Here is a 5,686-nt window from a genome sequence, read left to right as displayed (position 1 = left end):
GCAAGGCACTTAAACTAAGGCGGGACAACATGGTCTTCCCTTGTCACACAGATTATTCTATTCAAGCACTCAGGTGGTGCCCATCACCTTGTTACCTGTGCATCTGCCAGAAGCGTATTAAGTGATAGGATTAAGACTGACCATGAGTAGGACTTTCTTCCTTTTTCCCTGATTCCCATGTGATAAAACTGCCTGTGGATGGCATCTCTGCCTGCATTTCAGACTAAGTTTCCTATCAGCGAAAGCAGGTCAGAGCCGTGCTCCTTTGTGCTTGGGAGAGAGAGCAGACAGGTTTGTAATGGTTTCTCGGTTCCTCCAGGAATTTGCTACACAGAGACTTGAAGGAAAGAATACAAATATTCAGTGCCATAAAAACAAGAACGGGGGTTTGAGGTCGTGGAAATAACCTACAAATCCAGAGACTGGGGTTAAACTCTCTTTTCTGGAGCAGGCTCACCCATGAGTCTCCACGGCTGTGCCACCTTTCGTGACACAGGCAACAGTATTTCCCCATCTCCTGGAAGTATTCTGAGGATAAATTATTAAAATTGTTCCTTATCACAGTAACTGGGGAAACATAAACCCCCAGACAAGCAAACTGTTGTAACAAGAGCATGCAAGGTCATTGATTTTAAGCAAACCATGTCACAACAGTGCCCAACTTTGTTGATCCTACCTCGAGGAACGTGTGCATGAGACCATATAGGACCAAAGCGCTGAGAAAAGTGAAGGATTGCCAAAAGCCAGAGTGGCGGGTTGACTTCTGTTTCAAACTCTCATGCTTGTCCCCTATGAGCCATTTTACACTCCTGGGATTCTGTTCTCACTACAAAATGTTTCTTTACTGTATTTCACCGTGGCACAACTCTCATGGGGTTGGCAGTGCCAAGCTGGCCAAGAAATTAAAAGGCACTTCACAGGTAAGGAGACCCCCGATCAGCTCTACACACAAAGAGGAATAAACACAGCCTCTGCCCCTAAAGGAATGATGAATATTGAAAAGAAAATGAACTGGGTTTCATCCCAGCAGGTCTCTGCAGCTTGTACATCAATTACAGCATTTTAGGACAGCCTTGAGGAAAACGGTGTTTCCTTCCTCAGAAGTCAAGCTTACGCTCGCAAATTCCCTTCAAGGCTTCAGGGACTCTGAAGAGTACCCAAATGAAATCTTTAAATTTTCTGGACCTGGTTCAGGTGGGAGCCCTAAAACACCACTTTGATCCTCAAACAACAAGGAAGGGGCTCTGACCCCAGGTTTCTCCGTGAGTCAGCAGGCAGTTATTTTCTTGTTGGCTGAGGCTGTAGAGCACAGTTTGTGTTGCGTTGAATGCCAGTGGGTGGATGTTTCCCGCCGGTTTGCAGTCTTAGGAAGATCTGTGAGATGCAAGTCCTCTCTCTCAGGCTGAAGTCTTGTAATTAGCACTGTATAAATCCACAAAGAGCCAAATCTCATAAGACAGACACCATGCTTCAGCTGTCTCCTGAGAGCCTGGCGCAGAGAGTAACTCCGTATTCACAATGACTTTGTCATCGCTGGCTATTTCACTCGCAAGATCTACGTGAGACATCAACAAGGATAAAACATGGGACTTAAAGGAAAAAACCAAAACCTTTAGACCTTGATCTACTGGTTGTTGGAGCACTGAGATCTGTATTTGGAGGTGGAGAAACCACTTGCAAAGAAGCCAGGAGAGAATCCCCAGTCTTCAAAGTCTGAGATATCACTACATATTCAAAAGGCAGCTGGGGCAGAGCAGCCTGAGAGACACAGGGTAAATGCAACAGGACTGGGAAAATCAGAGATGATCCCAGGATCATAGAATCATAGAATTTTTTGGGTTGGAAGGGGCCCCTAGATGGGGAATAAGGTTTGGAAATAAAGCTTCATAGGTACGTAGAGCCGGCAGATTTGCTGCATAGGATCAGGCTATCTGCAAACCAGATGGGCTTCGGTTCCCAGTGACCACTACCTGATGGTTCAGAGAGTATGGGAAGTTCTCTCAAATGAAGAGTGCCTAACTGGCCAGCCCGATGTGATTAATGCAGAGCACAGCTCTGTACTCATAGAGATCTGGGATCCTCTAGAGTAAAGGGCCATCAATCCTGCAACTACACCAAACCTTACAGTCGTAAATAGGCTGAACACACGGCAGGAGTAGGAACATAAAGAAAATGCTGTTAACAGTAGTATATTACTGTGAGGAAAGAGACGGATAGAAGTGTGATGATTTCTCTTCAGCGATGCAGGGTTTGCAGCAGAGGCGAGAATGGAGTCTGCCTTTATGCTTTATTCAGCATAAAATTTCTCTCTTTCATTTATGGCAGGTATCCAACCCGTTTTGGAGCACCAACCACTACCCATGGATGGGCCCAGTGAAAAGATCTGACACAGCAAATCCTTCATCTCCAGCTTCCCACGTGAGTGGCTGAAGAGAGGAGCTGAGCGAGTACAGTCCCGTAAAACAGGGGTGGCTGGACCATCTCGCATCTTAGCCACATCTCGAGTCCAGCATGCACATTATCACTAGCAGGAAGGAGTAGTGCTGACTGGCATTTGCTCTCCCAACCCTAAAGGAAAGCCTCGGTTTACTGCAACTATTAACAATATTTTTATAGCGACATCTGTACTGGAGGTTACAGAAAAAAAAAAAAAAATTAGACATCTCCTTGTTTCATTTTCTCTGCACTTACTAACTCTGACTAAATTCCTAAATGCTTCTAGGTGGGTCTTTATGCACCCATGAACCTCCTGGGCAGACACGTGCTATTTAGTTTATCCCTTTGCCTTTTACATGACAGCTCATCCAGCAACTGGCCTCTGGCTTTCAGCCCTTGGGCAAGTCAGATGAGGGACAGTCTTTTTCCATGTTTCTGTAGCACCCAAGGACAATTAGGTCCTAATCTGGTTAGTTCATAACTTGCACTTGTGTTCGCTGAAGTCATCTATTTCTGCTGACTCCACGAGCTTGAAAAGAGATCTTTAAGAGATGTCAGAAGGCTGACTAGGCCATACTTCTGCCCCAAAGTTCACCAGCCCCAAATTCCAGGCATCTTCTGCAGACATGAGATTACTACAGAGCATGACCTCTACTTTACAAGTCATAAAACCATAGAATTATTTGGTTGGAAAAGACCTTTAAGATCATTGAGTCCAACCATGTCTGTCCACTACCAAACCAGGTCACTAAGCAGCTGTAAATGAAGCAATGCAGCACAAAATAGACTTTTTTTTTGAACAATACTGATCTACTGCATGTCTTACTTGGCCTTCCCTTACAAATATAATAAAAACTGCATGTAAATTGTTTATAAATTTTAACCATTCTGGCATAAAAGCACTTTTTGTCAAGTTCAAAACGAAGCAGGGCTCAGTGCAGCTGCTGTGTTCAGAGCGAGATTCCCCCTGAGAAAAAATACCCAAGATCACACTGAACAAGAGGTGTCCTCTTCGGAGGACTTCCTCTTCAGAACTCCTTGGCTAAGACCTTCTGTCCCTGCTTGACTTGGATTTTTTTAACAGGCTGAAGGGTGGTTGAGATGCCACCCGATCCAAAAGTCAAATGAAGCGTCCGGACTCTGCACCAGCAGAGACATCCAGCTGAGACACAATTTCAAGCCCGGTGGCAGCAAGCGGGATTGACTCTATTCATTCTGCCCACAGCTGTAATGAGGCAGTGTGGACACAGCCCTGATAAGCAGTGGCTTTGCAAGCATTTCGGGGTGGGGGAAGGAAAGAAAAAGCAGTCTGACATCTATCCCACCACAATCCCACGATGTTCCACTTTATAGACAACGCAGGAAGACCGCAACAGGTACTTTTCAGCAGAGAATCAGCAGCAAAACTCAACCCACCCTTCCAAAAAAAGAACCAAACCAAAACAAAACAAAAAAGCCTGGATAAACTATTACTAATTCGCTATTGATTTTGTCTTCCAGTGACTTTGTCACCGCAAGGCAGAGGACAAGCTTAGCTGCTGCCAACACATACAAAGGCCAATGGGAAGTTATTCTTAGAGCCCTGCCTGGCTACAGCTGCAGGATAACTAGCTCCAAATCATGCTTGACAGTCTCGAGATACTGCTGAGCTAGACAGGACACCTATGGCCAGGATCAGATACAGATAAGAGACAAAATTGTGCTAATATGGGTAAAAAGATAATCACATGCTATGTTTGTTAACAGGAAGATTAGAAGCGAGCTGATGTTGTGTACACACACAGAGGCTGCATTTGCAAGGAGATACACAAATCTATCCTGTACAGCATACAGACACATTTGGTTTTGCAGAAAATTATGCAATTCCTGTACTTGCAGTGCAGGGCGGTGTGTGCATGCATAATTACAGCGAGCAGTAGCAGCAACACCTATAGCTCAGGTTGTCTGACATGTTCTCTACTAAGATTCGGGTTTAAGGTCCTCATTACTTTGACAGACCTGAGCCGCTCAGGGGACAATTTCCTCAGCTCGGTGTCTGCCTCGGGCTAACATTGCCATAGAAAGTTGCATTCAGAATGGCTTGAGCAATTTTGAGAACTAAATTAGGAGAAAAGTTTTTGCAAGTTATTGATTTTAATTTTTTTTCTTCCCTGTGTTTGACCTTGGTTATATTCTTTCCACTGTCTTACTGGAAAGCTTCCATGCTTCGGAGCAGCTAGTAAAAATTGGGAAGGTCCTCCCCTGCTGTCACCTCCTGGCCATGCCCGAAAGTCTAAATATGACCAAGTTGCAGCATCAAATAATACGTACATTGCAAGTAAAGGTTTTGCCTTTGCCACCGCTCTCAGGATGGATCAGACAGCGCTTGGGCTATCACCACATGGGGAGTGAAACATGCTCAGCGTCAGGGATGAAGGGACCAAGCAGGTTTTCCCCACGCTTCTTCTCTGTGTCAGCTGGAGGCTGTTGTGGTGCTAAGCACTGCTTGCTGGGGAAAACCCTCCTGTGCTCCCTGACGGACTTACGCTGCAGCTCGGTTTAATTAACCCAATCGGAAAGCAAAAGAGGAGGACGCTCTGAGACAAGCAAGGGAAGGCTGGAAAGTGGAGGAGGGGGAGAAAACTGGGCAGAGACAATTTAGGAAAAGGGATGTGAGCAGAGACTGGGAAATGTGGGCAGACTGCAGAGTTGCAAGTTCTGTAAGGGCTGAAACATCCCCTGCTCATGAATTGATCCCACAGCTCCTGAATCTCCCAATTCCCCTACGATGGATTTCCTCCAGCTGTTGACAAATCTGGAGGTCAAATCAGTTACATGAGGTTAAAGTTCTGGGGAGACATTTCCGTTTTTGCCTTGCTCAAGAGCTTAGAAAATGCATATCAAAACAAAAAATGCCACTGCAGAAAGGAAAAGAAGGAAAAAAAGAGCGGGCAGTTGTCAAACAGTTGCAGACTTATGCAGCATCTTCCCTAACCCTTCTACGGGCATTAAGAAGAGGTTGCAGGAGGTCTTCCTGAGTGAAGGACAACGCTATCCCCTTCCAATTCCTTCTCAACAGCAATATTTAATGTCAAGCCTGGAGTGAGTTACCAAATTATAAGACTTAATAGAATCATAGAACCATTTAGGTTGGAAAAACCCTTTAAGCTCATCAAGTCCAACCGCCCCCCTACCCCTGCCATCCCACCCCCAAACCCCGGCCCTCAGCACCGCCTCTGCCCGGCTGTTAAATCCCCCCAGGGCTGGGGAC

This window comes from Egretta garzetta, unplaced genomic scaffold (genome assembly GCF_000687185.1).
Source record: "Egretta garzetta isolate BGI_Z169 unplaced genomic scaffold, ASM68718v1 scaffold260, whole genome shotgun sequence".
NCBI classification, from domain to species: Eukaryota; Metazoa; Chordata; class Aves; order Pelecaniformes; family Ardeidae; genus Egretta; species Egretta garzetta.
The sequence above is the reverse complement of the archived record's forward strand: the minus strand, read 5'-3'. Positions refer to the sequence as shown.